Source organism: Pseudorasbora parva, chromosome 3, assembly GCF_024679245.1.
Source record: "Pseudorasbora parva isolate DD20220531a chromosome 3, ASM2467924v1, whole genome shotgun sequence".
NCBI lineage: Eukaryota > Metazoa > Chordata > Actinopteri > Cypriniformes > Gobionidae > Pseudorasbora > Pseudorasbora parva.
The window spans coordinates 38,213,316-38,234,810 of NC_090174.1; the positions used below are offsets into that span (position 1 = coordinate 38,213,316).

General features: G+C 38.8%; 1 long non-coding RNA gene across 1 annotated transcript; it reads left to right on the top strand.

The window, feature by feature from the left end:
- The first annotated feature begins 10,406 nt into the window (after positions 1–10,406).
- On the top strand, positions 10,407–11,658 carry LOC137071937 (uncharacterized). The gene is made up of 3 exons (XR_010904554.1): positions 10,407–11,282; positions 11,397–11,484; positions 11,596–11,658. It is a non-coding gene; the product is annotated as an uncharacterized lncRNA (long non-coding RNA).
- Positions 11,659–21,495: the final 9,837 nt, after the last annotated feature.

Below are 21,495 nucleotides of genomic sequence, written 5' to 3' on the forward strand. Positions count from 1 at the left end.
AAAAAGGTCTCACTTTCATGTAACTGCAATAAAGGCCTGCGAAAAAAACACCTAAGACTTGCCTACATAAAGCAACCTCTAATAACAATTGAGTGTTTGAAAAAAACACCATACAGATTACATTACATCTGGGCTAGAACCCACTAAGTTTCGGTTGGGAGTCAGGCATCAGGTATGGGACGCTACAGTAGAACAGATGTGTGCTGGCTTGATAAAATGGTCTATATGGAGAGGCAGCAAATTCTGAGGGGCCCAAAATGCCCCTCAGAATGAGCTACCACCTGTATTGCATTACAGTGTACTCAAACTATAGCAACTCTCTCCCACATATTCTGCTAGTGTGAAAACACCCTACTGGCCTCACTAAATAATCGTTTAATAAAAATTGAGTTTTTTTAAAAAAGGTCTCACTTTCATGTAACTGCAATAAAGGCCTGTGAGTAAACACCTAAGACTTGCCTACATAAAGCAACCTCTAATAACAATTGAATGTTTGAAAAAAAACCCTATCCAGTTCACCTTATATCAGGGCTAGAACCCGCTAACTTTCGGTTGGGAGTCTAGCTTCAGTCATGGGACCCTACAGTAGAACAGATGTGTTTTTTTGCTTGATAAAATGGTCTATATGGATAGGCAGCAAATTCTGAGGGGCCCAAAAAGCCCCTCAGAATGAGCTACCACCTGTATTGCGTTACAGTGTACTCAAACTATAGCAACTCTCTCCCACATATTCTGCTAGTGTGAAAACACCCTACTTGCCTCACTAAATAATCTTTCAATAACAATTGAGTTTTTTTTAAAAAGGTCTTACTTTCATGTAACTGCAATAAAGGCCTGTGAGTAAACACCTAAGACTTGCCTACATAAAGCTACCTCTAATAACAATTGAGTGTTTGAAAAAAACACTATCAAGTTCACAGTACATCAGGGCTAGAACCCGCTAAGTTTCGGTTGGGAGTCGGGCGTCAGGAATGGGACGCTACAGTAGAACAGATGTGCTCTGGCTTGATAAAATGGTCTATATGGAGAGCCAGCAAATTCTGAGGGGCTCAAAATGCCACCTGTCACTGCATGAAAACCCTGGAATACGGGATTATCCGGGCATGGTAAACTCCTGTGTAATTTGAGGTTTACCGGACGTATGTGGGAAAAAGCGGATCAGAGTAACACGGAACAGTATATTTCAAGATATACCCGGAAACCTCACATATGCGGACATATACAGGCATCCGTGAAATTTCACGGAAATATACAGCTGAAACACTGCTGGGTGCTAGGACTGGTGACTGTTAGGTGTGAAGAAGGCCTTTCAGATGTTAATGACACTAAGGTGTTGGCTGTTCTCAGAGGGAGGGGTGGCAAGGGAGGACTTCAGGATTGAGAATTATGACTCTTAATCAAAGTTTTTATAAAAACACTACAAAATAAACACCCCTAAGATATAGTCACAAAAACTTTAAATTAAGAAATTGAATGGAACAAATAAAGGAAAATTAACCAACCATTTTAGAACAACCCACATTTATTGTGAAGTTTTACAAAATGCAGTTAATAACATTTAATAAAAAGGAATGTACATTAATATGAAATAATGAAAACATGGCTTTAAAAACACACACAAAAAAACCAGATATGCTCAAAAAAAATTACAGGAATAAAAAGAAGGTCGTTGGAAATCGCATGGGGCTAAATCTCAAACATTGTGCAAATGGGAATTATGACTGATACCTTTTCTTTTGTTTGACTTAACTGCACAATGTATGTACTTAGTACACATCTCCCTGCAATACGTTCCACAGGTAGGAACGCTCCTGCACAATCAGTCTGTGTGCCACACCTCCACAGGGTTCCCAAAGAAACATCTGTCTGGATGAGGGTGCAACCACGAAACCTTTGCAACAACATGGCGTATAGGACGTGTGTTAGTTTTTAACACTGATTATAAGAAATCTCTTAATGACTCCAGCACGCAGCTCTGCATTTGGGTCGAGGACTGGTTCGTCCAAGAATTTGTATTTCTCTCCACGCCTCTCTTTTTAAAAAACCCAGGTCTTTTTTACCAAGGTCTCTAATGACTGAGTTACTTTCTAGTAACAATAGGTTAGTTTGGGGTACAGATATTCCTTGCCATTGAAGCTTATCATCTTTTTGGACAGACAGCATATTCAGTGAAGTTGTCGTACTGGTATTGCAACAAAATTTTAGTTGGCTGTAGGGTCAACAATGTTGGCAGATCAATATTATAGTTTATAGAATTAAATAAGACCTAATTAATTTATTTTATTTGTATATTTAGTTGAATAACGTTGATCATAAATTTAGTGTCCCCAACTGAGTAAGCCAAAGGCCACAGTGGCAAACCCAGGAGACACCAATCAACACTGAGAATATTTCCAATGAGCCATCAGTTGTCTGAGGCATAGCAGCAGTGCAGTGATGGCATTGTCTGAAATGTTGAACAATGCTTGCCAGGTTAAAAGCATTATTGCTAATAGCTTTACAAGTAATAAAGCAGAGCTGTCTCTATTGTCATTATCTTCTTCAGGTTTGTCATCTTTAAAATCCAAATGTTCACTGTGCTGACCATCTGTAAAGACGTGTTGCTCTTCATGGTCACTGTCATCCTCTGAAGACGTTTCACTGAGCTCCAAGGAAAGCCTGAGCAGCTCATTGCGTTCTTCTTCTTCTTCAAAAAAAAAAAAAGACATTTGTTAGAGTTTTTTTTTTTTTTAGAAAAAATTAATAGAAGTGTAACAATACACATCTGTCTGTGTGCATCAATTTAAATGTAAGGAGCCTTGCCTTCAGTGATGGATAAATCAAGAAGATCTGCCGAATCTTGGTTCTCATGTAAATGCTTGGTTTCTTCAAATATGCAGAAATCAACTTGCTCTTGGTCTCCAATGTCCTCTGTAACAATTAAAGAACAATACAACGATTTTAGCTACACACAAATTTACATACACAAGCTAAATACAAAGATTTAGTTTAAACAGTGAAACATCACAACACCAATTGATTAATGGCTGGAGCTATGCATTTGTCTAGCATTATCTTAAAAGTTATCAGCTTTTTACTAAAATCCCTTAGAATCACATATCATGCACTTTACAGTACAGCATGTGTACGGGTCATGATGGGCCATAGAAATGTTAATGGGACATTCGTAATAGTTTATCCAAATAACTTTAGTTATTGTTATGAATTGCCCATCATGATTTAAATGTTCAGCAAATACAGCTATGACCAAATTTGTAATAAATAAAAGTTACAATGTATTAACAAGACTTATGCCTATACTGGAAAAAACAAGCAAATCACTATTGTGTCAACTCTAACCAAAGCAGATCATAAACATCAGTGTAATGTTGCACGACATCAGTAAATATATAAACCAACTGCTGATGATCACTATCTTATTTTACTTGTCATTTGGTTTTACATTAAAAAAAATGTTCAGTAACTTACCAAAATGAATACCAGCATCATCCCAGTCCACAGGTCTCATTTCGTCTGGATGAAGTTCACCACATGCACTCACTTCCAGCTCTGTGTTGTGATTTGTCTCAGCTGTAATCGCTCCATTGTGAAAAAAAAAAAAAAAACATTCTCGTTGCAGTGGTGGCAAAACCGCCGAGCTCTCTTTCTCGTATTATTATCAACAGCCCAGCCAACATTTGTACGTGGGGCCCATATGGGTATGAAATGGGCTGAAAAATGGGCCCCATATAGGATTGTCCGCGGGTTCCATAATGGCCCCATGTCAACTGCCCACATAGATTTTATGTTGGATTGCACTCGCCTCTAGGTGGGACCCAAATGGGCAACATGCACAAGACCCATCTTGGTCCCAGCTTTAACCCTGACAACATTTGTACGTGGGGCCCATGTGGGTTTGAAATGGGCTGAAAACTGGGCTCTGTATGGGATTGTCCACGGGTTCCATAATGGCCCCATGTCAACTGCCCACATAGATTTTATGTTGGATTGCACTCGCCTCTAGGTGGGACCCAAATGGGCAACATGCACAAGACCCATCTTGGTCCCAGCTTTAACCCTGACAACATTTGTATGTGGGGCCCACGTGGGTTTGAAATGGGCTGAAAAATGGGCTCTGTATGGGATTGTCCACGGGTTCCATAATGGCCCCATGTCAACTGCCCACATAGATTTTATGTTGGATTGCACTCGCCTCTAGGTGGGACCCAAATGGGCAACATGCACAAGACCCATCTTGGTCCCAGCTTTAACCCTGACAACATTTGTATGTGGGGCCCACGTGGGTTTGAAATGGGCTGAAAAATGGGCTCTGTATGGGATTGTCCACGGGTTCCATAATGGCCCCATGTCAACTGCCCACATAGATTTTATGTTGGATTGCACTCGCCTCTAGGTGGGACCCAAATGGGCAACATGCACAAGACCCATCTTGGTCCCAGCTTTAACCCTGACAACATTTGTATGTGGGGCCCAAGTGGGTTTGAAATGGGCTGAAAAATGGGCTCTGTATGGGATTGTCCACGGGTTCCATAATGGCCCCATGTCAACTGCCCACATGGATTTCATATAGGATAGCTCTTGTGAACAGATGGGCCCCAAGTGGGCAACATGTACAAGGTCATCTCTGTCCAGTTTTAAATTATTTGTGAGTACTACAAGGTTACTATATGAGCTGAAATATAGGCTTTAAGTAGGTTTGTCCACGGGTTCCATATTGGCCCTGGCAATTTACTCACATAGGTTTTATGCAGGATTTCACATTGTTTTAGGTGGGGCCCAACTAGAGGTCTAGTAATCTGGATTACATCTAAATGAGTAGCAATACCACACAAAAGAGCATTCATTTTAAAGCATTAGAGCACAGTTGGATTGTAATCTGTTATACCAGAATAAAGGGCTTTGAACAATTTAAAATAAGATAAATGCCTTCCTTATTAAGTCATTTATAGGCAATAGAAGCTTGTTTCTACGGAATAAAAAATAAAAAGGTAATTACAACTTGTTGTCTCACAATTCACAATCACAAAAGAGAAATGTTGAATTGTGAGATTGTGAGAGAAAGTCCCAAATGCCTTTTATTTTTGTATTCCGTTGCAAGACAATCTTCCATATTAGAATGAAAAATCTGAAAATAACAAATAGCAAATCTGAATAAGAAAACCACACATAAAATTGCAAACAATTACCATGGCAGAAAGCAGTAGAGAACACAGTGAGAATTAAATAGTTTCAAATTCAAATTTTATTGAACAAAATCATTAAATTTCTTTGTCACAAATAATACAAAAGCTACAAGTTGTACAAGCTTTTTAAAACAAGCAACGTTTAACACTTTTCGTACACCAAAATTTGTAGCCTTGTTTTGGAGCATTCTTGACGCCCTCTTTCCTCCTCGGGCTCTTGCTCCCGTAAACCATTTTGAGAGTGCCCTCTCAGCTTCTTGCTGGTTGATTTTGGATGTCAGGGGGTTGTTCTTAAAGGGATACTTCACCGCTTTTTCATATTAAACTTTGTTTTTCCCTTAATTAAAACGAGTTGATACATACCTCTCTCGTCTCAGTGTGTGCTCTTAATCTCTCTGACGCGCGGTGATGATCTGATAGCATTTAGCTTAGCTCCCTAAGCCCAGTTCATTCACTATGGTACCAAACAGAGATCAAGTTAGAAGTGCCAAACTCCTCCACGTTTCCCTATTTAAATACAGTTACACGAATAGTTGAATGATCAAGTATGGTGACAAAATAAAACGATGTAATTCTCTAATCTGATTAAAAAGGAGAACTATAATGCATGGCGGATTAGCACTTCTGAGAGTACTTCGGCTCGGCGCAGTAAAAAGTCCCGGCCAAAACATCTTCCCTCACATCTCCCTATTGACAGAAATGAGCGAGTGAGGGGAGGTGTAAGGGAAGATGTTTACTGATTTGATCTGAAAAAAAAAATCCAGATAAGTATGTGCATATAATAGTGCTCATAGTAGAAAAGAACTCTTGCCACCTTCAGTGTGGTAAAATATGCAATACGCATTTATGCCCCTCAAAAAACTCAAAACAATTCTGCATGAGGTGAATTTTTAATCTTTAATTAATTTACTTAAATTAGGATTATACACAAGCATTTGTCCCATTTTTAACTGTAAATTAACTCTTTTTAATTTCATATGACAAGATTATTATGTAGCCTATGATCATAAAGTATTAAACATTATTTATAATTTTACACATGACTTATTCAAAGCCGTAACCAGGTCCAACAGAACAGTGAACAGAATTCTAGGTCTAATTATTGTTGGGAAATAATCTATTTGGGAATATTTGCAAACAATATTTGGACCATTTGCATCAAATATATTAACTTATTAGTCCCGAGATTCTTAGCATGAGTGATTAAATACGAAGATCGGCTTTAAACATATGAATTATCTGGTGGTAGAATTTTAGTAAACCATCTTAAAGGTTCCATCTTTTAATCCACTCTCATATAGTTTTTGTTCTTCTTCTTTAAAATTTGAAAGATTACATCAAAGATGTTCATCAATGATTGTATAATAAGAACTTGGACTCGTTGCATTTTGTGTCTAAAAATATAATAGGTTTGAGGCTCTGATAATGTAAAGAATAATATATAATACTAATATTTGTCCACCGCGACTTTTTTTTGAACTGCAGTACACATGAGCAAAAAGGGTAACGTTAACGTTAAAAACAAAAGAAGAAGCGCGGGTTTACGAGGCGTTATTGACAGATAGCTTTGGAAACAAAGACATTAAAATGCATGAGCTCGTAATCACGAATTTAACGTTAGTGTTTTGTTTTTTTTTAAATCAAATTTCCGATAGCACGTGAAGGCAGTGGACGTTAGGCATTGGTGTGTAAAAAAGGGGATTAATGCGGGACTCATTTGACATGGCTATGATCCCGTATTTTATCCGTTATGGAATGATATACAGTCCATTAAAAAAACTTTTACATCATCGAAGCATAAAATTAAAATATAAGTTACTCACCGTCCACAGATCAGGCAGCTCGCTGCGGCGCACTCTTCTCTAGAAAAAGACCGCCAAGTGGTTGCAAAATGGCGCAATAGCTTACGTATGACTATTTGATTTTTTTTAAATTAATTTATTTTTTAAATAATGCTTTTATCAAACATCATATTTATAGTATTTTAGAAGGTTGTACATTATACATTTTTATTGAATGCTACAGAACAAATTAATTTACCTTTTTCACAGACGTGATGACGCTTTTCTATACAGTCTATCTATGGTTTTAACGTTTTGTGTGTATATATATATATATATATATATATATATATATATACACAAAACTTACATTTACAATGCAGATTATTATTAATAATACATTATTATACTTTATATTATTACCTCTGTATCATAAAAACAAAACAAAACAAAAACCTTAATGCTGTTATGAGGGTGTTTCTAATACAGCGACTGTGGAAGGAAGTATATTCTCATTATCAGTCTCTCTTAAATTGTCCCCCTCTTTTTTAAGCTCTTTTTCCTCCTTTGTGAAAACACTATTATGGAGTTGTTCTTCTGCTTCTGCTATATATATATATATATATATATATATATATATATATATATATATATATATATATATATATATATATATATATATATATATATATATATATAAAACATGAACTAGATTCAAAAGTTTGATGACAAACTTTAAGTTGGCTTGGGAGAGAGTTGATCGGAGTGTTTGAAAAGGTTTGAAATAGTTTAATAAGTTTAAAGTTTAAAATAGGTTTAAAGTTTGAAATAGTTTGATTAGGCCAGATAGATAGATAGATAGATAGATAGATAGATAGATAGATAGATAGATAGATAGATAGATAGATAGATAGATAGATAGATAGATAGATAGATAGATAGATAGATAGATAGATAGATAGATAGATAGATAGATAGATAGATAGATAGATAGATAGATAGATAGATAGATAGATGGATAAAAAGGTTCTATCTGCGCTATGTAGTTGGAACCCCTAAAAAGTTCACTGCTAAAAAGGCTTTTCTTACTTAGTATTTTTGTCTTGTTTCTAGTCCAAACATCTAAAAATTCTTAAAACAAGAAGTATTTACTACAAGCAAAAGTAATTGTCTTATTTTGGGGGAAAATAACTCAAAATTAAGAGAGTTTTTGCTAAGATAAAAGAAAATGCTTTTTTTTTCTTTGATAAGAAATGCATTTTTTTGCAGTGTTTTATATAAGTTCCAAAAGGGTTCTTTCTGGTCATTATAGAACCCTTTTAGCATAAAAGGGTCTTTGGAGTATACTCAACTATACTATAACCTTAAGGGTTCCAAATACGTAGTGCTGATAGAACCTTTTCTTCTAAGACATTGGGACTGATTGTGTTTGCCCATGTCTGACCCTTATGGTTTGCTCAAACTGGCCCCATTTGTATTACCCCAACTAGAACCCATATAGAGGTTACCTATGTGGGTTCTACGTTGGGTCTATGTAGGCAGCCTATATGGGACTGATTGTGTTTGGCCATGTCTGACCCATATGGTTTGCTCAAACCGGCCCCATTTGTATTTCCCCAATTAGAACCCATATAGAGGTTACCTATGCAGGTACTACATTGGGTCTATGTAGGCAGCCTATATGGGACTGATTGTGTTTGCCCATATCTGACCCATATGGTTTGCTCAAACTGGCCCCATTTGTATTTCCCCAACTAGAACCCATATAGAGGTTACCTATGTGGGTACTACGTTGGTTCTATGTAGGCAGCCTATATGGGACTGATTGTGTTTGCCCATGTCTGACCCATATGGTTTGCTCAAACTGGCGCCATTTGTATTACCCCAACTATAACCCATATAGAGGTTACCTATGTGGGTACTACCTTGGGTCTATGTAGGCAGCCTATATGGGACTGATTGTGTTTGCCCATATCTGACCCATAGGGTTTGCTCAAACTGGCCCCATTTATATTTTTCCCAATTAGAACCCATATAGAGGTTACCTATGTGGGTTCTACGTTGGGTCTATGTAGGCAGCCTATATGGGACTGATTGTGTTTGCCCATGTCTGACCCATATGGTTTGCTCAAACTGGCCCCATTTGTATTACCCCAACTAGAACCCATATAGAGGTTACCTATGTGGGTTCTACGTTGGTTCTATGTAGGCAGCCTATATGGGACTGATTGTGTTTGCCCATGTCTGACCCTTATGGTTTGCTCAAACTGGCCCCATTTGTATTTCCCCAACTAGAACCCATATAGAGGTTACCTATGTGGGTACTACGTTGGTTCTATGTAGGCAGCCTATATGGGACTGATTGTGTTTGCCCATGTCTGACCCATATGGTTTGCTCAAACTGGCCCCATTTATATTTCCCCAATTATAACCCATATAGAGGTTACCTATGCAGGTACTATGTTGGGTCTATGTAGGCAGCCTATATGGGACTGATTGTGTTTGCCCATGTCTGACCCATATGGTTTGCTCAAACTGGCCCCATTTGTATTACCCCAACTATAACCCATATAGAGGTTACCTATGTGGGTACTACCTTGGGTCTATGTAGGCAGCCTATATGGGACTGATTGTGTTTGCCCATATCTGACCCATAGGGTTTGCTCAAACTGGCCCCATTTGTATTTCCCCAATTAGAACCCATATAGAGGTTACCTATGTGGGTTCTACGTTGGGTCTATGTAGGCAGCCTATATGGGACTGATTGTGTTTGCCCATGTCTGACCCATATGGTTTGCTCAAACTGGCCCCATTTGTATTTCCCCAACTAGAACCCATATAGAGGTTACCTATGTGGGTACTACGTTGGTTCTATGTAGGCAGCCTATATGGGACTGATTGTGTTTGCCCATGTCTGACCCATATGGTTTGCTCAAACTGGCCCCATTTGTATTTCCCCAACTAGAACCCATATAGAGGTTACCTATGCAGGTGCTACGTTGGGCCCATGTAGGCAGCCTATATGGGACTGATTGTGTTTCCCCATATCTGACCTATTTGGTAAACCCATATGGGGCCCATTTGTATTTCCCCAATTAGAACCCATATAGAGGTTACCTATGCAGGTGCTACGTTGGGCCCATGTAGGCAGCCTATATGGGACTGATTGTGTTTGCCCATATCTGACCTATTTGTTAAACCCATATGGGGCCCATTTGTGTTGCCCATTTTGAGCCTGTGCGCTCATTTCCCATTAGTGACCCGGCTAGGACCCATATAGGTAGCCCACCTGTTTTCTCCCATATGGGACCGACTTAGCTGACCCAAGTTGGCCCCAGAAAGGATGCCCGTTTTGGGACCATGCCCACTTGGTTCCCATGTAGCCCAAGCATAACCCATGTGGGGCCCACATATGCATGTTGGCTGGGAGGTGGTTGTCCTTCCATGTTGATAGATAATTATGTCCGGCATTATATTTTTTCACCAAATTAAAGATACACCTGCGACGCGTCATACCGAGGGCGTGGTTTGAGTGGGGATTAGCAAGCAAACAACACGCGCCAAAGAGGGGGCGGTTTGAGGTTTGAAATCAACCACTCACAATACAGGTGGGGACGGAGGCGCACCCAATAGTAGTGTATTGTTTCATGCGCGCGAAAGTTGAAACCTCCGCATTGTTTCCGGAAGTACAGAGAACGGATTGTTTTTTTTTTTTGTGGTGTTTGGTTGAGATTTGGAATCGATCATTTTCGACAGATTTAATATGGAGAGTAAAAGGAACCTTAGTTTTTCTACTCCACTGAACAGAGGAGGACAAGCAGCCTCAAGCTCAAGCCCAGTTACTGTGAATGCCTTGATGAAGCAGCTGATCTCCGGCCAGAGTGCTATATCTCGTCAGCTTACTACTTTAATATCTGCACAGCATGAACGGGCTGATCTTCTCCAAGAGGCTCTCCAGCGTCTTTATTCTCTCGAGCAAAAGTATGAGCAGCACGGACTAACTTACAGGAAGAGCCTAACAACACCGTGAAAAGATTTAAAAGAGCACGTAACGTGAGGTAAGTTCAGTTATTGTTATATAATGTGCCTGTAAACCAAAGTTGGCTTACAATTAACGTTAGCCTAATAACGTCATGTGTTTTGTCTCCAGCGGTTACTTTGATGGCCATCTTATTCAAACTTGAAAATATTGTGGTTCTTGCAGATTGTGAATCCGTTTAAACGCATTTTAATTTCAAACTTTACAGGAATCTGTAAGGTGCCTTTGTGTGAAACCCAATTCAGAGAACAGCCCACACAAATACGATCCACAAACTGGGTAAGACTGCTTATTGTATACTGTAAATGTTAGGTTAACCTACTACTAATGTCATATGGATTTGAAATGCCAAAACTGAATTTCATTAATTATAACTGCAACTTTTTCCCCCAGAATAGTCATCACACAACCTCGCTTTGACCATTTTCCTTTGAAGAATTAAGGACAACTTTTACAGATGTTGACCCTGAATGTGTAAAAGGTAATCTTAAAGATTGTATTATTTTTTAAAGTAATTTTATATTAATATTTACCATGTGTGCTTTGTTTTGCTTACTTTTATTGGTATTACAATTATTCATGATTTATTCAGCAGGTTGCAAGACATATTGAGACACCACGGAGGAAGTAGTCTGTGGCTCAGCCTGAAAACGCCCCAAAAAAGACACATTATGAAGAACATGGCAAAGAACCGTCAAAGAAAGTGAAGGGTAAGTTAAGAAACTTGCTAAGCATTTATTTTCTCTTTAGGAGATATGATTTTGTCAATATTGTAATTAAACTTATACATTAAACCCAATACTTTGATCAAATCTGAGTGTGACATAACCATACTCTTTAGTGAATAATGCAAATTGCATGTAAACTGGAGTGAAGAGTTCTGCTCCTGTCATGTGAGCACCTTCCTGCGATTAAGACCGTACTCTTAGAATACATAGTTGCATTATTGTTGCACATGTAAACACAGTCTGTGTTTTAGTGGTTAAATTACTGTCATGTTTTGCAGTTGCTGGAGACCAGGTCCAGGGTTGTACAAGCTAATGCAGAAAGAGACCTGTGAGAGACAGCAACAATAGAGCAAATGTCTGATGAAGATGATGCTGTTGTTGATGGAAGGCCAGTGTGTATGGTGAGGTCTCCACCAAACAGAACCACGGTTGTCTGCGCTCTGCCAAGTGCTACGAACCAGACTAGAGGCTGACCCATGCTACATGTCACATCATCAGTGCATCATTATAATGTATTTTTACAATGCTCTTTGGAAATGTTTCCACTTATATATATTGTTTACTTAGAACATATATTATATGCATTTTTTTTCTTTTATTCCTTTACATCGCCGTCCTTTAAATAGAATTTGCTCACTTTTTTTTCCCCCATTCATTTTATAATATGTTTACAATGCTCTTTGGGAGTTCTTTTTTTTTTTTCACTTATTTTTATTGTTTACTTAGAACATCTATGTATATTATATAACCTTTTTTTTTATAACATTCTGGTTCTAATTTTATGTTTAAATTTTTGCATTGTCTCATTTTATAATGTTACATTTTAGATACACTGTGTATTTATTTCTTTATATCGCCAACTTTTAAGTATGTTGTGTTAATTTTATTTTTCATGCCTTTTTTACCCTTTCATTTTAACTTATGTTTATTTTATATAGTTATATTTATATTGTTTATTTGTTCCTTTTAAATGCCTTTATTTTTGTATTTTTTGTTCTTTACATTTTCATCCCTTTTAAATACATTTTGTTCACTTGTTTTTGTTTCTCCATTCTATTCTTTTGCTTGTTTAAAATGCTCTTGATAATGTTTTATGTACCTTAATAAATATTCCATATTTTCCTAAATTGTTTTTTGTGTGTATTTTTCCTTTGGGGGGAGAGGGGGGTGGGGTTTATGGTGTATGAGCAGTATCTGCATAGCTGACCTATAACCAATCAAATCACTAAGCTATAGGGCCTTGGGTGGGCTAAGTTTTAAAAGTAACCAATAAAATCACTTTACTGGGTTTTCAATGTGCCCTGTCCTCCAATAGCAGTTTGGGTTTTGGGAGTGGTTTTAAAAGAACAACCAATCCAGTTTGAGTTAAAGGGCCAATAAGGGGATGGGAGGCAAAGCTGCTCAGAGGTGTGAAAATGTCTCCTGAAAAAACCTGATGGGATTACTTGCCATGGCAACAAATGGCTGTAGCATGGAAGTATACGGCCACAACATACATCCGATTTGGTATCATTCCGGATGTATACGGATATATACAGATCCATGGAATTTGACCTATCCGGCCAGTATACTCCCGGATTCTTCCGAATTTCAGCAGTGTATACAGGAGTATACGGGTCCGGATACACCTTTTTTCATGCAGTGTGTATTGCGTTACAGTGTACTCAAACTATAGCAACTCTCTCCCACATATTCTGCTAGTGTGAAAACACCCTACTTGCCTCACTAAATAATCTTTCAATAACAATTGAGTTTTTTTTAAAAGGCCTCACTTTCATGTAACTGCAATAAAGGCCTGTGAGTAAACACCTAAGACTTGCCTACATAAAGCAACCTCTAATAACAATTGAGTGTTTGAAAAAAACACTATCCAGTTCACATTACATCAGGGCTAGAACCCACTAAGTTTCGGTTGGGAGTCGGGCATCAGGCATGGGACGCTACAGTAGAACAGATGTGTTCTGGCTTGATAAAATGGTCTATATGGAGAGGCAGCAAATTCTGAGGGGCCCAAAATGCCCCTCAGAATGAGCTACCACCTGTATTGCGTTACAGTGTACTCAAACTATAGCAACTCTCTCCCACATATTCTGCTAGTGTGAAAACACCCTACTTGCCTCACTAAATAATCTTAACAATTGATTTTTTTTTAAAAAAGGTCTCACTTTCATGTAACTGCAATAAAGGCCTGTGAGTAAACACCTAAGACTTACCTACATAAAGCAACCTCTAATAACAATTGAGTGTTTGAAAAAAACACCATCAAGTTTACATTACATCTGGGCTAGAACTCACTAAGTTTCAGTTGGGAGTCGGGCATCAGGTATGGGACGCTACAGTAGAACAGATGTGTTCTGGCTTGATAAAATGGTCTATATGGAGAGGCAGCAAATTCTGAGGGGCCCAAAATGCCCCTCAGAATGAGCTACCACCTGTATTGCGTTACAGTGTACTCAAACTATAGAAACTCTCTCCCACATATTCTGCTAGTGTGAAAACACCCTACTGGCCTCACTAAATAATCGTTTAATAAGAATTGAGTTTTTTTTAAAAAGGTCTCACTTTCATGTAACTGCAATAAAGGCCTGTGAGTAAACACCTAAGACTTGCCTACATAAAGCAACCTCTAATAACAATTGAGTGTTTGAAAAAAACACTATACAGTTCACATTACATCAGGGCTAGAACCCACTAAGTTTCAGTTGGGAGTCGGGCATCAGGCATGGGACGCTACAGTAGAACAGATGTGTTCTGGCTTGATAAAATGGTCTATATGGAGAGCCAGCAAATTCTGAGGGGCTCAAAATGCACCTCAGAATGAGCTACCACCTGTATTGCGTTACAGTGTACTCAAACTATAGCAACTCTCTCCCACATATTCTGCTAGTGTGAAAACACCCTACTTGCCTCACTAAATAATCTTTCAATAACAATTGAGTTTTTTTTAAAGGTCTCACTTTCATGTAACTGCAATAAAGGCCTGTGAGTAAACACCTAAGACTTGCCTACATAAAGCAACCTCTAATAACAATTGAGTGTTTGAAAAAAAAACCTATCCAGTTCACATTATATCAGGGCTAGAACCCGCTAAAATTCGGTTGGAAGTCGGGCGTCAGGTATGGGACGCTACAGTAGAACAGATGTATTCTGTCTTGATAAAAATGGCCTATATGGAGAGCCAGCAAATTCTGAGGGGCTCAAAATGCCCCTCAGAATGAGCTACCACCTGTATTGCGTTACAGTGTACTCAAACTATAGCAACTCTCTCCCACATATTCTGCTAGTGTGAAAACACCCTACTTCCCTCACTAAATAATCTTTCAATAACAATTGAGTTTTTTTTAAAAGGTCTCACTTTAATGTAACTGCAATAAAGGCCTGTGAGTAAACACCTAAGACTTGCCTACATAAAGCAACCTCTAATAACAATTGAGTGTTTGAAAAAAACACTATACAGTTCACATTACATCAGGGCTAGAACCCACTAAGTTTCGGTTGGAAGTCGGGCATCAGGCATGGGACGCTACAGTAGAACAGATGTGTTCTGGCTTGATAAAATGGTCTATATGGAGAGGCAGAAAATTCTGAGGGGCTCAAAATGCCCCTCAGAATGAGCTACCACCTGTATTGCGTTACAGTGTACTCAAACTATAGCAACTCTCTCTTCCACATATTCTGCTAGTGTGAAAACACCCTACTTGCCTCACTAAATAATCTTTCAATAACAATTGAGTTTTTTTAAAAAAAGGTCTCACTTTCATGTAACTGCAATAAAGGCCTGCGAAAAAAACACCTAAGACTTGCCTACATAAAGCAACCTCTAATAACAATTGAGTGTTTGGAAAAAACACTATACAATTCACATTACATCAGGGCTAGAACCCACTAAGTTTCGGTTGGGAGTCGGGCATCAGGCATGGGACGCTACAGTAGAACAGATGTGTTCTAGCTTGATAAAATGGTCTATATGGAGAGGCAGCAAATTCTGAGGGGCTCAAAATGCCCCTCAGAATGAGCTACCACCTGTATTGCGTTACAGTGTTCTCAAACTATAGCAACTCTCTACCACATATTCTGCTAGTGTGAAAACACCCTACTTGCCTCACTAAATAATCTTAACAATTGAGTTTTTTTTTAAAAAAAAGGTCTCACTTTCATGTAACTGCAATAAAGGCCTGTGAGTAAACACCTAAGACTTGCCTACATAAAGCAACCTCTAATAACAATTGAGTGTTTGAAAAAAACACCATCCGGTTTACATTAGATCTGGGCTAGAACCCACTAAGTTTCGGTTGGGAGTTGGGCATCAGGTATGAGACGCTGCAGTAGAACAGATGTGTTCTGGCTTGATAAAATGGTCTATATGGATAGGCAGCAAATTCTGAGGGCCTCAAAATGCCCCTCAGAATGAGCTACCACCTGTATTGCATTACAGTGTACTCAAAATATAGCAACTCTCTCCCACATATTCTGCTAGTGTGAAAACACCCTACTGGCCTCACTAAATAATCTTTCAATAACAATTGAGTTTTTTTTTTAAAAGGTCTCACTTTCATGTAACTGCAATAAAGGCCTGCGAGTAAACACCTAAGACTTGCCTACATAAAGCAACCTCTAATAACAATTGAGTGTTTGAAAAAAACACAATCCAGTTTACATTAGAGCTGGGCTAGAACCCACTAAGTTTCGGTTGGAAGTCGGGCATCAGGTATGGGACGCTACAGTAGAACAGATGTGTTCTGGCTTGATAAAATGGTCTATATGGAGAGGCAGCAAATTCTGAGGGGCCCAAAATGCCCCTCAGAATGAGCTACCACCTGTATTGCGTTACAGTGTACTCAAACTATAGACACTCTCTCACACACATTCTGCTAGTGTGAAAACACCCTACTGGCCTCACTAAATAATCGTTTAATAACAATTGAGTTTTTTTTAAAAAAAGGTCTCACTTTCATGTAACTGCAATAAAGGCCTGCGAGTAAACACCTAAGACTTGCCTACATAAAGCAACCTCTAATAACAATTGACTGTTTGAAAAAAAAAAACTATCCAGTTCACATTATATCAGGGCTAGAACCCGCTAAGTTTCGTGTTAGAAGTCGGGCGTCAGGTATGGGACGCTACAGTAGAACAGATGTATTCTGTCTTGATAAAATGGTCTATATGGAGAGGCAGCAAATTCTGAGGGGCTCAAAATGCCCCTCAGAATGAGCTACCACCTATATTGCGTTATAGTGTACTCAGACTATAGCAACTCTCTCCCACATATTCTGCTAGTGTGAAAACACCCTACTTTCCTCACTAAATAATCTTTCAATAACAATTGAGTTTTTTTAAAAAAGGTCTCACTTTCATGTAACTGCAATAAAGGCCTGCGAGTAAACACCTAAGACTTGCCTACATAAAGCAACCTCTAATAACAATTGAGTGTTTGAAAAAAACACTATACAGATCACATTACATCAGGGCTAGAACCCACTAAGTTTCGGTTGGGAGTCGGGCATCAGGCATGGGACGCTACAGCAGAACAGATGTGTTCTGGCTTGATATCATGGTCTATATGGAGAGCCAGCAAATTCTGAGGGGCTCAAAATGCCCCTCAGAATGAGCTACCACCTGTATTGCGTTACAGTGTACTCAAACTATAGCAACTCTCTCCCACATATTCTGCTAGTGTGAAAACACCCTACTTGCCTCACTAAATAATCTTTCAATAACAATTGAGTTTTTTTTTAAAGGTCTCACTTTCATGTAACTGCAATAAAGGCCTGTGAGTAAACACCTAAGACTTGCCTACATAAAGCAACCTCTAATAACAGTTGAGTGTTTGAAAAAAAAAACCTATCCAATTCACATTATATCAGGGCTAGAACCCACTAAGTTTCGGTTGGAAGTCGTGCATCAGGTATGGGACGCTACAGTAGAACAGATGTATTCTGTCTTGATAAAATGGTCTATATGGAGAGGCAGCAAATTCTGAGGGGCTCAAAATGCCCCTCAGAATGAGCTACCACCTATATTGCGTTATAGTGTACTCAAACTATAGCAACTCTCTCCCACATATTCTGCTAGTGTGAAAACACCCTACTTGCCTCACTAAATAATCTTTCAATAACAATTGAGTTTTTTTTAAAAAGGTCTCACTTTCATGTAACTGCAATAAAGGCCTGCGAGTAAACACCTAAGACTTGCCTACATAAAGCAACCTCTAATAACAATTGAGTGTTTGAAAAAAACACTATACAGTTCACATTACATCAGGGCTAGAACCCACTAAGTTTCGGTTGGGAGTCGGGCATCAGGCATGGGACGCTACAGTAGAACAGATGTGTTCCGGCTTGATAAAATGGTCTATATGGAGAGGCAGCAAATTCTGAGGGGCCCAAAATGCCCCTCAGAATGAGCCACCACCTGTATTGCGTTACAGTGTACTCAAACTATAGCAACTCTCTCCCACATATTCTGCTAGTGTGAAAACACCCTACTTGCCTCACTAAATAATCTTAACAATTGAGTTTTTTTTTAAAAAGGTCTCACTTTCATGTAACTGCAATAAAGGCCTGTGAGTAAACACCTAAGACTTGCCTACATAAAGCAACCTCTAATAACAATTGATTGTTTGAAAAAAACACCATCCAGTTTACATTAGATCTTGGCTAGAACCCACTAAGTTTCGGTTGGGAGTCAGGCATCAGGTATGGGACGCTACAGCAGAACAGATGTGTGTTGGCTTGATAAAATGGTCTATATGGAGAGGCAGCAAATTCTGAGGGGCCCAAAATGCCCCTCAGAATGAGCTACCACCTGTATTGCGTTACAGTGTACTCAAACTATAGAAACTCTCTCCCACATATTCTGCTAGTGTGAAAACACCCTACTGGCCTCACTAAATAGTCGTTTAATAACAATTGAGGTTTTTTTAAAAAGGTCTCACTTTCATGAAACTGCAATAAAGGCCTGTGAGTAAACACCTAAGACTTGCCTACATTAAGCAACCTCTAATAACAATTGAATGTTTGAAAAAAACACTATCCAGTTCACATTACATTAGGGCTAGAACCCACTAAGGTTCGGTTGGGAGTCGGGCGTCAGGCATGGGACGCTACAGTAGAACAGATGTGTTCTGGCTTGATAAAATGGTCTATATGGAGAGCCAGCAAATTCTGAGGGGCTCAAAATGCCCCTCAGAATGAGCTACCACCTGTATTGCGTTACAGTGTACACAAACTATAGCAACTCTCTCCCACATATTCTGCTAGTGTGAAAACACCCTACTGGCCTCAAAAAATCATCTTTCAATAACAATTGAGATTTTTCAAAAAAGGTCTCACTTTCATGTAAATGCAAAACAGACCTGTGAGTAAACAGCTAAGAATGGCCTACATAGAGCAACCTCTAATAACAATTGAGTGTTTGAAAAAAAACACTATCCAGTACAAATTACATCAGGGCTAGAACCCAATAAGTTTCGGTTGGGAGTCTGGCTTCAGTCATGGGACCCTACAGTAGAACAGATGTGTTTTGGCTTGATAAAATGGTCTATATGGATAGGCAGCAAATTCTGAGGGGCTCAAAATGCCCCTCAGTATGAGCTACCACCTTTATTGCGTTACAGTGTACTCAAACTATAGCAACTCTCTCCCACATATTCTGCTAGTGTGAAAACACCCTACTTGCCTCACTAAATAATCTTTCAATAACAATTGAGTTTTTTTTAAAAGGTCTCACTTTCATGTAACTGCAATAAAGGCCTGTGAGTAAACACCTAAGACTTGCCTACATAAAGCAACCTCTAATAACAATTGAGTGTTTGAAAAAAAAACCTATCCAGTTCACATTATATCAGGGCTAGAACCCGCTAAGTTTCGGTTGGGAGTCGGGCGTCAGGAATGGGATGCTACAGTAGAACAGATGTATTCTGTCTTGATAAAATGGTCTATATGGAGAGGCAGCAAATTCTAAGGGGCTCATAATGCCCCTCAGAATGAGCTACCACCTGTATTGCGTTACAGTGTACACAAACTATAGCAACTCTCTCCCACATATTCTGCTAGTGTGAAAACACCCTATTGGCCTCAAAAAAATCATCTTTCAATAACAATTGAGATTTTTCAAAAAAGGTCTCACTTTAATGTAACTCCAAAACAGACCTGTGAGTAAACAGCTAAGAATGGCCTACCTAAAGCAACCTCTAATAACAATTGAGTCTTTGAAAAAAAACCTATCCAGTTCACATTATATCAGGGCTAGAACCCGCTAAGTTTCGGTTAAGAGTCTGGCTTCAGTCATGGGACCCTACAGTAGAACAGATGTGTTTTGGCTTGATAAAATGGTCTATATGGATAGGCAGCAAATTCTGAGGGGCTCAAAATACCCCTCAGAATGAGCTACCACCTGTATTGCGATACAGTGTACTCAAACTATAACAACTCTCTCCCACATATTCTGCTAGTGTGAAAACACCCTACTGGCCTCACTAAATAATCGTTTAATAACAATTGAGTTTTTTTTAAAAAGGTCTCACTTTCATGTAACTGCAATAAAGGCCTGTGAGTAAACACCTAAGACATGCCTACATAAAGCAACCTCTAATAACAATTGAGTGTTTGAAAAAAACACTATCCCGTTCACATTACATCAGGGATAGAACCCACTAAGTTTCGGTTGGGAGTCGTGCGTCAGGCATGGGTCCCTACAGTAGAACATATGTGTTTTGGCTTGATAAAATGGTCTATATTGAGAGCCAGCAAATTCTGAGGGGCTCAAAATGCCCCTCAGAATGAGCTACCACCTGTATTGCGTTATAGTGTACTCAAACTATAGCAACTCTCTCCCACATATTCTGCTAGTGTGAAAACACCCTACTTGCCTCACTAAATAATCTTTCAATAACAATTGAGTTTTTTTTAAAAAGGTCTCACTTTCATGTAACTGCAATAAAGGCCTGTGAGTAAACACCTAAGACTTGCCTCCATAAAGCAACCTCTAATAACAATTGAGTGTTTGAAAAAAACCCTATCCAGTTCACATTATATCAGGTCTAGAAACCCGCTAAGTTTCGGGTGGGAGTCGGGCTTCAGGCATGGGACGCTATAGTAGAACAGATGTGTTCTGGCTTGATAAAATGGTCTATATGGATAGGCAGCAAATTCTGAGGGGCTCAAAATGCCCCTCAGAATGAGCTACCACCTGTATTGCGTTACAGTGTACTCAAACTATAGCAACTCTCTCCCACATATTCTGCTAGTGAAAACACCCTACTGGCCTCACTAAATAATCTTTCAATAACAATTGAGTTTTTTTCAAAAAAGGTCTCTCTTTTGAAGGGGGGAGTGGGCCGACACCCTTGCCTCTTCATCATATGCATCTTCATCATATGCATCTTATCCTTTTGAATGATTTTTAATAACCTCATGAATTGAATAATCAGTTATTATCCTTTCACAATGACTAATTATTGACAATCAATTTTATTTGATCATTAATACATTTAACTATTCTTTAATATGATTTTGACTCTATGTCTGCTGTATGGTGTCTAAGTTGCTTTCCAGAGACGGTCTGACAAAGACAGTCTGACCCCTATCTATGTGCCCTGACATAGATAGCCTGACCTCTATCTCTGGGTCCTGACCAACAGGGCCTTGGAGAGAAAGTTAGAACTTCCAAGAGGTGAATCCTGCCTGTTGTTAGTAACCCCAGGACAGGAAGGGGTGGGAGGATTTGAGTCTCCCAATTGTGATTTCTTCCCATCTATATAGTGT